The following is a 13,971-nucleotide window of genomic DNA, read 5'->3' as shown; positions in this document are numbered from 1 at the left end:
CCTTTATTCCGGGCCCTTCAGTTAAGGCACTAATGAAGGCTTAATGCAGCATCCATTTGTGTGAAAAACCTTTTTTCTTAACAAGTCCAAATCTATCTCCATTTATTAAATGTAAACTGTGTAATTGAGCTGGGTGGTCATGCAAAGTTACAGCTCGTAAGTAATGGCCAAGCCTATGATGTCAATGCAGTTGTTTAGTGGAAAAGCACAGTAGTTTACAGTCCACCAGTTTCATAGATTTATTTTGATTAATACTGATCCATATATAGAAGTATATAGATTTTATCCACTTTTTACATTAATGGTACTATTGAAATACCATCGCAAAAATATATGCTTTCTGGCATAATCGGCCATGTTGCACTGCCTATTGTAGATGTCTGTATTTTATTTTGAAGCTGCTTCTCCTCAGGGATTTTTGGGAGTTTAGTTATAAATACAGACATGCCGAGGTTTGCACAGCAGTAGAAATTAAAAAAGACTACAAACTGATGTTTTTTTTCGCCAGTTAAGGTTTGAACCTTTGGCAGTATTGGCTTTGAGTTTCAGTCCTTTGCGAACAGCCTTTACTGTCCCTTTATACAACATTTAATGGAGTTACAGGGAACAAAGGGGGATGGCCACTGGCACTGGCACTGGCAATAGTAATTTCCTCGTAAGCATGGTACAGAACCACAGTTGTATCACTACACATGATGTTAATACTAGGCTACAATTCACACTCTATCTGATCCCCGTTCATATTCTGGTTAAGATTATAAAAAACCCTGTCTCAATATTTAATTTCAGGCTCTCAAACCAACAACCTCAGGAGATGTTAGTAAGATTACACTCCTAAATGCAGAGTTTCATCACGTGTATGTTATTTAGAAACTATATTGTCCTAAGCTATTGTTGAAAATGTAACCGTTTGAATTGTTGCACTTATGATCGAATGAACACAGGCATTATGTCAATAATTGACCACAGCTGACCTGTTTTAAAAAGAGAAATGTTTATAATGTTATATTAGCCATTTTTTTGTAGTATGCTTTCTGCCAATAGCATGGCCTCGCAGCGCTGCGGGAATGTAAGCAGTGATCATGTGTCTTTGCTCTGGTGATTGTCACTGTTTATTTTGTGTTCTCGGCTGTACTGCTCTACATGCCAACCTTTGAAGACAGGAAAGAGGGAGATTTTGAATGTGTTTTCCCCGTTTGACTTTAATTAAAAAGAATGCAATTTAAGGAGGGAGAAAACTAAAATGAGGCCAATTTGGGCCTAAAAATCGTGAGTCTCCCGCATGAATCTGCCGTATTCAGATGTTTAGTATGTATTGGGCAGCGGGCGCATTTACCATGAGCACACACACTGTGTGGGGAGTGAATGAGCCTGTTTATGGCCTTAGTTACATTAATGGTGCAACACCCCGAAGAGTTCGTCCAGCGTACAACTATTTATTTGGTTCTGCTGAGAAGCTTTTGAATCATTGCCCTCTTTAGAAGGCAATTCCTTCTGCTTTGCAATGAGAACCAAATTAATCTTGCAATATTTCTAAGTTTGAGTGGCATTAATTGGGGTTTAGTGTGCTAAAAGACAGGGGGACATTTGGAGTAGCCCAGAGCTTTCACCCTGTGTGAGCGTTTACGGGATTTATGAAGGAACACAAAAAAGAGACTGGAAGTCATTATGTTGCATTAACCCCTTCGCTTCCAGGCCTTTTCCACCTTAGGTCCCAAGCCTTTTTTGCCCATTTGGAGCAGTTTGCGCTTAGGCCCTTATAACTTTTTGTCCACATAAGCTACCCAAGCCAAATTTGTGTCCTTTTTTTCCAACATTCTAGGGATTCTAGAGGTACCCAGAGTTGGTGCGTCCCCTTGGAGGAGAGCAATGAATTAGCCAAAATACATCATTTTTTTAATGGGAAAAAGGGCTGCAGAAGAAGAATTGTGGGTTTTTCCCTGAAAATGTAATCATCAAAGCGTTTGCGGTGCTAAAATCACCATCTTCCCAGCTTTCAGGAACAGGCAGACCCAAATCAATAAACCACATTTTTCAACACAGTTTTGGCATTTTCCTGGGACATACCCCATTTTTAAAATTTTTTGTGCTTTTAGCCTCCTTCCAGTTAGTGACAGAAATTGCCCCCATGGGAGTGACCCTTGCCCAAGGGGTCGCTCGCCTTCATTATAAACATAAAAATAAGAAAGCCCTGGTGTCTAGTGGTCTCTGCCCCACCTTGGGGGAAATTGCCCTTAGAAAAATAAGCCATCTGCTCCCAAGAGGGGCAGAAATGACCTAAATACAATTTGCCCCCAGGGGAGCAACCCTTTCCAAAGGGGTCGCTCCCCACATCTAAAAAAAAAAAATATATATATATATCCCTGGTGTCTAGTGGCTTCTGCACCCCCTGGGGGCAGATCGGTCTAATTTAAATAGGCCGATCTGCTTACAAGGGGGGGGGGGGGGGGGGGCAGAAAAGGCCTAATATTTAATTGTACCCCTGGGCAGACGTCCTTGCCCAAGGGGCCGCTCCCCTTATATCTAAACACATATAAACAAAAAACAAAACAAATTCCCTGGTGCCTAATGGGCATTTCTGGAGCCCGATCGCTTCACAAGGGCTTTCCTTTCATGCCTCTGCCTGCACCACCTCCCGGTTGGAAGAGAAATTCTTAGTATTTCTCTTCTGCATTGCGCTGAAAGTATGCTCCCAGCGCAAAGAGAAGTGACCTCTGATGAGGTCAGTGTGCGATTTGCGCGCTGATGTCATCAGACGTCACTGGAGGGATGGGGGGGTTCAGGGTGGAAGGGAAAGCGATTTCCCCTTCCATCCCTGCCCTGGGGGGCATCGGTTGAAGGCTTATGGGGGGAGCGCTAGCGTTCTCCCCACCCCCCCATGAGCTGGGTGCAGGATGAGCTGGTCTCGTCCTTGGCAAACAGCGACCGTGGCCAAGGGCGAGAACAGCTCGTCCAGGGCACTCAAGGGGTTAACTAAATTTATCTTTCAACCTGTAAGTTAAGAAACGCCATGTTGATAACTTGCCCTGTTAATGACTTGTAAAACTGATTTTTTTTCATCAGTCTTTCCACATTCACAAGCTACATATCAACAACAGTTACTGTTGAACATAAAGCTTACGTCAGAGGCCCCTATACTCCTCCTTGGTTACGATCTACTGGTGTCCTGTTGCATAACATAACATGATGGCCACTCCTATATAATGTGATGAGAAGACCCAGTGTTTCCCATATCTCACAGATATTTATTGGCCTTGGGCTGAATGGGGTCACCTGAAAGTTGGGGGCCCCCTGCAGTGCAGGGGCTGTGTTACGCCCCTGCTAATGTTGGTGTTCCCAACCACCTTTTAACGTTTATGCACAAATCAAAAAAATTGTTTAGGTTATTCACTGTCAAAACATATCAAAATCCTTCATTCGCCGGCCTCCCATATACAACTCTACTCCCAGTTCCCCTCCTCCCCGCTTACAGTGCTGCATCCCTTTCCTGTGAGCTGGCCCTGCCGTAACATGCTGTACCTTTCATCGGGAGATGATGTTCATGCCACTTTTCTGTGGTCAGCATGCATGTTCATGCCCCCTCTTCCCCACCCCACCCCTGCTCTACTGCTCCCTCTCTCCTATTAATGGTGAACAAGGTAATTCCTTCAGTCCCCACATACTTGGTGGGTAGTGGAGCAGACACACAGGTGGAAAACTGGCTGTAGGAAACAGACTGTTTTCAAGAACAAAGCTCTAAAGTTGTAGAGTTGTTTTTTCAAAAAAGAAAAAATGGCCCGATTCACATTATGCTCCTGATCAGAAAAAGCAATTTATGGTTCTAAGCTAAGTAGGAATAAGCCACTAGGTAAATGGTTTTACATCAGCTGAGCTGGTGCAAAATCTTGCATGAGTTTGGCAGGGCATATAAACAGTTTATGGAGGTTCATTTACCCTGCCAGACCTTTAATGACCCTCCCCCCCCCACTCTAAAATGAACTATTCTGGATTGGACCTTGTACTGAAACATATGAACTTCTTTGCAAGAATGTGACGACCAAGAAGGCTGCAAAGAATTCCCAGTATCATGAACAATGAAACCGGCCTGGAGCTAAGGCGAGTTAGCCAGACAGAATCCAAAGAGGAGATTTTGAGGCTATAAACAACTACCACATGAAGGGTTTGCACCACCAACTGCCCTAAACAGTAGCTAATTCCGATCACTGGAACTTTAGTCAATTCCTGGTTAGTATAAAAACTTTAAGGCATGTGCTAATTCAGATGTTCAATTAGCCGAGCACATAGCACCGGTAGTACATGTGCTACCCCAAGATCCTTGAAACAGGATATAAGATTCCTGCTACTTTCTGTTGGGTTCATTCCTTGCCCATCTCTGTCCCTAAACAGCAATTTATTTTGAGGCGCTTAGGCTGGCTGGGGTCAAAGGGTGCGTTATTTCTATTCTGCTACTCCTGGCGTTTTGGTGAATCCATGACATGAACTGGGATGTAGATAGCGAGTGCTATAACGTCAAGGTTTCACATAAAATGAATCCTCATTTTAAGTGACACACTGATCTTCAGGGCAATAGAGAATAAAGCTGGCTATCCTGTATGCAGTCCACTGCTTGTTAACAATTCAGGAGTACCAAAAGTGAGGGGGCTGTCATGTGGATACCACAAATAAGAAATTCACTGTGAGAAAATTTGTTGGTGTATTTTTCTATCTAATATAACAATTTCCAAATTTCCCAACAAATACTTATAGCCTTCTCTTAAAATACTAGTCTCAGCAGTTTCTCTCTGATGTGTTTATGGATCAAAAGTGAATTTTAGTGGCAGTGGTTGTGGTTTTAAATTGGAAATTATTTGCACAGCGATTCACAGCTCTATTTCCCAATACAATCCTGAATTTGGGTGAAATTAATGAAGAGAATTTGACTAGGGATATTGTGTTGTGCTTTCTGTACGCCGATGAAGTCATATCACTGTGTTTGCTGATGGTGTATTATAGTGCGATGAGCAAGAATTGCTTTATTGTGAAACAGACGGCGTGTTACTTCAGTCTGTCACTACCCTAGTAACCAAAAGGTCTGTGTCATTTGTTGTTTCAACATTTTGTTCATTTCCTAAAGCCATTGCTGCAGCTGGGGGGAATAAAAGAAGAATGTTTATAATAGGAGAAAAGATATCCACACAGGAAAAGTGGCAGGAGAAAGCAAAGCAATGATCTGTGAATTGGATATTTAATAATAATTGTAATGCACATTTTAAGAATCCTGTTAAATTATTTAATAAAATGTATATTTTTTGAAAACCGTATTTAATTGTGCATTCTTTCACGCTTAGGAAATGAGGTAATAGTAAATGAGTACTGTTAATTTCCATGTAATACTGCAATAGATTACCTTTTTGAAAAGTTTTAATATGACTTGTTTTCGTCAAGGGGTCAGTTCATAAAAGCGAGGGTGAGTATGTGATACCAGCTGCAGGTCATAATTCATAAAGTTCAGCAATGTCAGGTCATAATAATTTGAATCGGAGCAACACCAATAATGTAATATCAGGAGCATATACCACCTATACACATGTGCACACATAAGTAAAGAAATATGTGAGAAGGGAGGCTATATGGGAGAAAGTACCATCTGCAGTACACGATAAGTATATTGCAAGTCACCGTGGAGTTCAATGGCCATATAAAGGAACGAGGCTGGAGGCAGACTTCTTTTGTAAGGTTATGGAACTCCAAAGTAAGCATGCAATATCCTTATTATGATCGGCAGGGAGTACCTTATTCCTTATAATACATGATCACACCATCACCTTTCCCAAAAACCACTTAAATCTATAGTGTGTAGCCCTGTCACATGAGAAAGAAAGAGTGCATTAGCAAACATGAAGAATAAAGCACAGCTAAACACCTTAAAAAGCTGTAAGTTATTTGTTGCAAAAAGGTATTATCAGTTTAATGCAAGTCACTTAAAAAAAAAAAAAAGGCACAGTAGCTCAGAATGTGTAGAAACATAGTGAAATAGAGTAACTTTCTATAATCACTTCACCTGAGCAGTGCGAAAAATAAACATGTTGCCATAAATATCTACCTTCTCCTCTCACTGAACAGCTGGGAAGGCAGAACAGAAGAATGAAAGGCCAGGTTTTGTTTTCCTTCTTGGAACAGCTGCTTTAATTATGTACCATGACCTGACCTTCCTTTCCCTGTGGCTGCTGGCTGTGGCAGCAGGCATTGTGACATCAGAACTCAACTGTAATAAGCTATCACAGTTAAGCATCCACATCATTTCTTTATAATAGACAACTGAGTCTGTCACAACTCGCCTATTATAAAGAAACTAGCAACAGGTTTTTATGTAGGGATTGCCAAACCCCATATATTATAAGCACATAAGATGGTGTTGGTGGGCAGTGAATTTTAAAACTGGTATGGCTTACATTTCAGTCTGAAATGGGGTGAGTAAAGAAAGTCATTTCCCTGTGACCTCCTCCTTCCTCGGATTTGGGGCAAGACTCTCCCAAGGAACATTTGCAAGAAATTGCAACAGACATGGCTTTTTTACAGCTCTGCTTTTAATGGTAAGTTAGCCTGACTGTCCCATGGTATTATTCAAACATTTTAGAAAAATGTGGTGAAATGGTGCATTTGTAGTTCATTTTTCTGAAGAAAAAGGCAAAAAAGTAATTTGTTTTGGAGACATTTCAAACATGATGGACATGCAGTTGGGCAGATCCCCCTGTCATTCGTCAAAAAAATTAAAAATGCCTTCATTAATGTTTATCTTCCATTTTCTTTCCTTTTCCTGTCTTGCATCAATCAAGTAGATTATAAATCACAAAAACGTAGTTTTGGAAAATAAGACATTGCACACATTTCGCAATCTTAGGGCCTGATTTATGAAAAGTTTGCGCGGCCTTAGCGTCATTTGTAATAATTATATTTTGTAACTTTGTGCCGCTTTTGCGTAAAAAATTGACGCTAAGGTGGCGCTAACTTTTCATAAATCAGGCCCTTAGTATTTAGAGAGCAAAACTTTACCTTAGTTTGGACACATTTTACAGGTTTCCACAACACAGTTTCTTCTTGATCAGGTTACCATATATGTTCCGAACGCAGATCTCTCCCTTGGGTTACGGCAATCTCAAAGGATCACACCCAAGATAGCAGACATACTAACTTAATATTATCTCACTTCTTTCCCATCTGCACGCTTCCCCTCTCCGTTTTATCATTTTCACATTTCACCACTTTATATCTTCATCCCTTTTTCCTCTCCTCATCTTTCTCTCGCTTTCCCACATTCCAGCCCCCTCTGTGTCCTTCCTTATATCTCTTACATCCAGTATTTAAAGTTCCATCATGCTGATTGAAAGCTGCTCATCGATAACTTTTTATCTCTGTTTTCTAGTAATATTAAGCATATCTTTATATATAGCAATGAAAAACTACAAATCCTAGAATGCTAAAGAATAGCATGGCTAAATAAACCTCTCATTGTAGATGTGGGGCAACCGCTGCTCTCTCCATCTCCCTGTCTCTCTTCGCTTTTTCATTCTTCCGCTCTTTTGTTCCAACCTACCTTCTGTCATCTTCTTTCTCCATTTGTCTTCCTTCTGCTCGATATTCCCATCTCAGTAGTTATCTTCATCTATCAAACCTTCATCCCCCCCCCACTCAGCTATTTAACTCTCTGGCTATTTCAGGTATTCTAGAAGTATGCTCCTTGTTCACAGACGATATACAGCCATAACTGAAAATAAATTAATCTACTTCATTTCAAAGCAAGCATTCTGGCAAGAGTTTAGTTGATCCCTGATTCTCCCAGGCCTCGGCTGACCTTCCTATCTTGTACCTATGGCAGCAACCAGTGCAGGAACATTACCGGAGACCACCAATGGGTTGCCTTTGGGTGTTCTGGATTTTGTGAACGCAGGTTTGGACTTTGATGATTTTGAATGGGGTAAAATCATAGTGCAACAAACCTATCCATAAGATGAGTTTCCATTCCAAGCAGTAGTTGCACTGAATCAGAAGGAGCCAATCTCAAAAAGACTTAGGCCATCATTATGAATGTATCAGTAATCCAGATTCTCTTAATATTTTATCAGGATGAGTACAGTAAGAACACAGAAACTCATTTTTTTTTAATCCAAGACATTTTGCCTACTGAAACAAAGAGCCATATTTATCAAGGTGTTGCATCACTCTTGCACCAGGCAACGTGGTTCAAGAGCGACGCAACTGTTAAGGCAGATTTATCAAGTCGGGCAAGACCACTTTGCGTGGCCTTACCTGGTTTGATAAATCTAGAGCAACGCAATGCAGTGCAAATGGCTTTGTTGCGTTACTTTGCCCTGGGAAGGCGTTCCATAGATGAATCGTGGGGGTTCCCACACATCCACCAATGGATGTTGGCGCATTCCCAGATTTACCATTACAGGTAGACCTGGGAATGCGTAAAAAAAAGTACACCTCCCCAGGTGAGGCGTAATGAGGAGAAATATCTTTATTTCTCCCCTTTACTTCCTCTTTCTATGTGTGCTGCATCCCGCAGCACACATAGAAGGAAGAATATGCCTCAGGGGATTGTTTTTGTGCAGGAAGTTGTCCCTTCCTGCACAAAAACAATCCTGCTTACAATGCAGGCACTCTTGCACTGTGGTGCAATAGTGCTGAAGTCTGATTTTCTTTATAACTTTATTGAACTCCGAAGTTACTTGCAGTATCCTTATTATGTACAGCAGGGGGTATTTTATTCCTTATAATACAAAGTTCTGAAATACCAATGGGGCGTTCCTACATCACACGTAATAGGGGTTCTAATAAGTTTAAGGATCTCTTGGTCATTGTCCAAATCTGAGGATTCTGGTTCACCTTCTGGTTTTTAGGGCATAAAGATGAAATGGTTGATGGAGGTTTAGGTTCTAAGGCAGGCTTTGGCTCTTTGGGAGTAGGAGCATAACCTGCATTGGCAAGAATAGCATCCTTCAACGGAATGTCCAAATGATCTAAGATTTGGCCAGAGAATATTAATTGCATGACCGCTTCACTGATGTTCCTTGATGAGACAGCCAAGTAACCAGGCTGTCTTTTTTCTTCTGAATGCTTTGGAGATGCAGCAGAGTGCATTGTATGTGGAGGGGCTTCAGGAGGAAACAAAAGGACAGAGAGTACGTTCATGGTGTGTGCACCCTTACATTTTTAGGAAACCAAAGTAAGAAGGATACTGCCTGGAGAATAGAGGACTGTATGCCACATGCTGTAAAGTTTGGTCACTATGAGGGGAAATGAAAAGGTGGCAAAAGCTCGCATCCCATACAACATCCTATTAATTTCTACTGAGAGAATCTGCTGGATGCTGAGAAGCAATCTTTGATGCTTCATCCGTAGTGATACACTGGTGCTAAACTTGTTCCCGAAGCAATTCGTACCAAATGGATTCTCCAGTGTTTATATTTTGTTCCGATTATTCTTTTATTTATGTACAGATTTGGCCATATGAGTGAAATCACCCCCAGGAAAGGCCCAGCATCAGCAGTGTGTCAAGAGCCCTGCTCTGTAATGCATTTTTGGGTGGTACAGCCTTGCAGTACTTTCCTTTTAAGATGGGTTCACGAATGCACGCATGTGCGGGATCCCACTCCTGATAAGGCATTAAGGGCCCCTTGACAGTGAGTGTTACCCTTCTCCCTGTACCCACAGGCCTTTCTGATCTTATACGGCACCCCATCCCTCTTGCCTAGAAGCACTGACTTCAGTCCCTTAATTGTACGCTTGGTTACCGGACATTTCTTGGCCAGACAGTGGTTTTCAGGAACCTGGGATGAATCACATGACAAAATACACAAGAACGTATCAAATGATCATTTTCCAGATGCTACGTACAAGCTTTTATGGGTCAGTCAATTAGAGGGTAGAAAAAACAAGACTAGTGTAGTATTTACCTTACAGATTGGTAAGTAATGGATAATATACATGCGGTTGGAAACTGGTGCATGTAGGGCTTCAAAGCAGCTTGTGAAAGCAGAAAAACTATGGCAATATGCTCAAGGCACAGATATCCCAACAGTGCTTGGGTTTGAATGGGTGTGTGTGAGACGAGGTCAGTGAAGTGTTGGAGACAAGCAGTCTTGTATCTGAGCTGTGCAAGACCTGGGACCAACACATCCTAATGTTGTATACTCAACCTTGGATTTCCTTGCAGTCCTATGTGACCCAGTTGCTTTCCAAATCTTTCCATATAATATCGAATTTCCAGTAGTTCCACAGCATTTTGAGTGTCTAGAGAGTGGTTGTGACACGTCCATTAGGTTAATTTTCGTGGATTCGTTTTTGCTTCGACCTCCAGCTGTAGAGATCAAGCAAGAAATTTATATGAACTTGGCAAAAGGATTCCGCTCTGTGAATTGTTCTAAGGGCCCACACATTTATTCGCAAGGAGGATTGAAACGACTTTGCCTAGAACGTTTTTATTACTACTGCTATACCTTAGTCTGAAAGAGTATTGTTACAAAATACTATTTTACACAATTAGTGCTCTTTTTTCCTTCAATATCATTTGCATTCACTGTTAGAGTTTGGGTTTCTGGTCGGCAAAGGTATGCACGATGTCCAAGCAGGAACTGCAATCCTAGTCAGGGTAAGTCAGATACACACCATAAATGAACCTTTGTTCACCCTCTGGTAGCTTGGCACAGAGCAGGCAGTCTTAGGAGGTAATGTGCCCCACTTTAAACAGCAGCACAGTGAAGGTACCATAAAATGACTCCACACCAAGTTTGAACAATAGATTATATTTTTATGAGTAAAACAAGACCGAAACAACACTCATCCAATACGTAGAAGTTGAGATATGAATTTATAAATAATATCTGCAAATGTAGTGCTTAGAAGCTTGAGGTGCCAACTGGGGCTATCTGGTCACGCAAGACCGGGGTAAGTTTAAAGGTTCAAGCTGACAGTGATGGAGCGCAGGCCCTCTACTGGGACCAACCTTGTTCTGCTAAAAAAGTACCTTGTGTAGGGGGTTGTGTCATTGTCGAAGATCCGTTGCGAGGAGCAAAGGGGGATGATGCGAATGCAGTGCAGCAGTTCCAATATGTGCAGTCAGGATGCGTTGTCGCCGAGCCGTGCAGTCGAATCCTTTGTGATGAAGGCAATGCATCGTCATCATTGAGCCATGCAGATGTTGATGCAATGTCCTTGTCCTCAGCAGTGGCAGCTGCGCTGCTGTGTTAGCGTCAAGGGGAGGTGTGTTGGTTCCAATTGGTGCAACAGTTGCGATACGTGGATTTTGGTAGATACAGCTGAAGAACCCATTTCCAAGGGCCCAGGACAGGATTGGCACCACTTGGCAGGGCAGTACTCACAGCTGGCAGAGTCCATAGGCTGTAGCAGGGTTGAGTGAAGTGTCTGATGTCCCACAGACTTCAGAAGAGGAGGCAAGCCAGCAAGCCCTTGAAGTCACTTTGGTTCTAGGGATGATAAGATGCAGGTCTAGTTCTTCTTAATCCCAGGTAAAGGCAGCAAGGCAAGCACAGCAAAGCAGGAGTCCGGTAAAGTGACAGCACTTTCAGCAGCACAGCAGTCCTTCTACCTGACAGAATGTACTCGGGTCCAGAAGTGTACTGATTTGGTAGGGTAAAATGTCCAGCTCTTGTACCCAGTGGTGTCCTTGAAGTGGGGGAGACTCTGAAGAGACACCTTTGAAGTGCACAAGGGCCCTGCCTTTCCTGCACTGGCTCAAGACACACTACAGGGGGTTAGGCAGCCCTTTGTGAGGGCTCAGGACACAGCCCATTCAGGTATGTTAGCTCCTCCCTCAAATCCTGCCCAGTATTGGCCCATCAACATGCAGATGGCCACTTAGTCACACCTAAGCTCCCTTTGTGTGTGACTGTCTAGAGGGAATGCACAAAAGCCCAGCTGTCTGCCACCCAGATGTGTATTCAGAGGCAAGCAGAAGGCACTAGGTGATTTAAAGTAAGAAAATACCAACTTTCTAAAAGTGGCATTTTCAGAATTACAATTTAAAACCTAACTTCACCATAAATTGTGATTTTAAATTGTGATTCCAGAGACACCAAACCTGGTGGTCCCATCTCTTCTCAAGTGAAAATTACAGTTTTAAAATGTAATGAGGCAATGCCAATGTTAACCTACGGAAGATATAGGCCTCACTGAAGTGGAAAATCATTTTTTTCACTACCTGGGCATGTAAAACCTAAAAGTACATGCCCACTGTTTAAATACACTGCAACCTGCCCTTGGGCTGTCTAGGCATATCTTAGGGGTGACATATGTATTAAAAAGGAAGGTTTAGGCCTGGCAAATGGGTTAACTTGCCAGGTCACCATGGCAGTTTAAAACTGCACACACACAGGTTCTGCAATGGCAGGCCTGAGTCCTGTTTAAAGGGCTACTGAAGTGGGTGGCACAATCAGTGCTGCAGTAGCATTTAATTTACAGGCCTTGGACACATGTAGTACACCTAATGGGTGATTATAAGTAAATTAAATATGCCAATTGTGGATGAGCCAATGGTATCATGTTTTAGGGAAAGATCATGTGCACGTTAGCCCTTATCAGCAGTGGTAAAGTGCCCAGAGTCCTAAAGCCAGCAAAAATGAGGTATGCAAACGGGAGGTCAGAAAGCAAGAAACTAGCGGGAAACCACGTCAAGGATGCCAGGTCTAACATTCACCTTTACCCACTGACATATGTATGATGATGAACACATACTAGAGGATTACTCTACTGCCAGTTTCATCTATGTATTCATAATCTTACTTTGACACAAAATATTAAACAGATTCTCCTCTATAGTGTATCTGCATAGTGTATTATTTATATTTGATTAACTGGATGCACTAGACCCCTAATGGCCTAACAAACAGTTTTAAACTTTTTTTTAAACTGTACTAAAACCATTATTCCTGGAAGTTTCCGTATAATTATGTCAAACTCCTTTCCTGAGAGTGGTATGCTATTCAGGTTTCCTGATTCAACACATACCTTAAATAAAAAATAAAAAAATAAAAAATAAAATAAAAAAAGGAGTACAGTTGGAACAGACTTCTTCAGGTGTTTCAATGATTCATGTTAGGATATCCATGCATGCTAATAGATTGTTGACTCTCCCGTAACCTAATAATGGTTATTTCACTACATCTCCTCAATGGCTTAATTATTTGTAATCCCTACAGTGGAATGGATATTACCTCTGCAGATTACTTAGTTTGACCCCTTTTCTTTGGGACCTAGAAATATTTCATAGCAAATCACATTTACTGGTGCCAGGTGGCATTATTCATATTCCATCAGAAATGATTACAGTTACCTCTTTGTTCAGCACCATGCATTTGTACCATTCCCACATCCTATGTTGGCGTAAATATTTTGAAATCAACTTGAAGTCATGTTTGCAATATTCAAGCAATACCACAGTGTTTAAATGCAGACAGTGTGGCAGGGAGGGAGTGCTAGACTCAGTGTGTTGAGCATTAGTGGAAGTAACCTGAGAATTACCACTTCACAGTCCTTCCATTATGGGATACACCAAGCATTGCCAAGTCTTTAATCAGCACCCCTCTGCAGTCATCCACAAAATGCCCAGCTCATGAAATTTATGAATAGGGATTTCAAAACAGAATGTAGGATGGTAAGGGACTGCCTGTGTAAATCCAGCAAACCAACGACCAAAGAGTACAGACATAAACCCTATGTTGATAATATAAAACTGTCCATCTGTATTGTATTGTATTGTATTGTAATCGTATTTATATAGCGCTTACTACCCCTGACGAGGCGTCAAAGCGCTTTTCGGTGAGTAGCACGCTAATCTGGAACCCAACAAGAATTAGTGATGGATTAGTATCGGGAAATAATGAGTACAGTTTTAGTATTATTATGAGTTCATTTGAGCCGCAGATATGAGAGTTTGTTAGTTAGATTGACTGGAGTAATGGAGGGGTGGAG

The sequence above is a fragment of the Pleurodeles waltl genome, chromosome 1_2 (genome assembly GCF_031143425.1).
Source record: "Pleurodeles waltl isolate 20211129_DDA chromosome 1_2, aPleWal1.hap1.20221129, whole genome shotgun sequence".
NCBI lineage: Eukaryota > Metazoa > Chordata > Amphibia > Caudata > Salamandridae > Pleurodeles > Pleurodeles waltl.
This window is presented reverse-complemented; position numbering follows the sequence as displayed.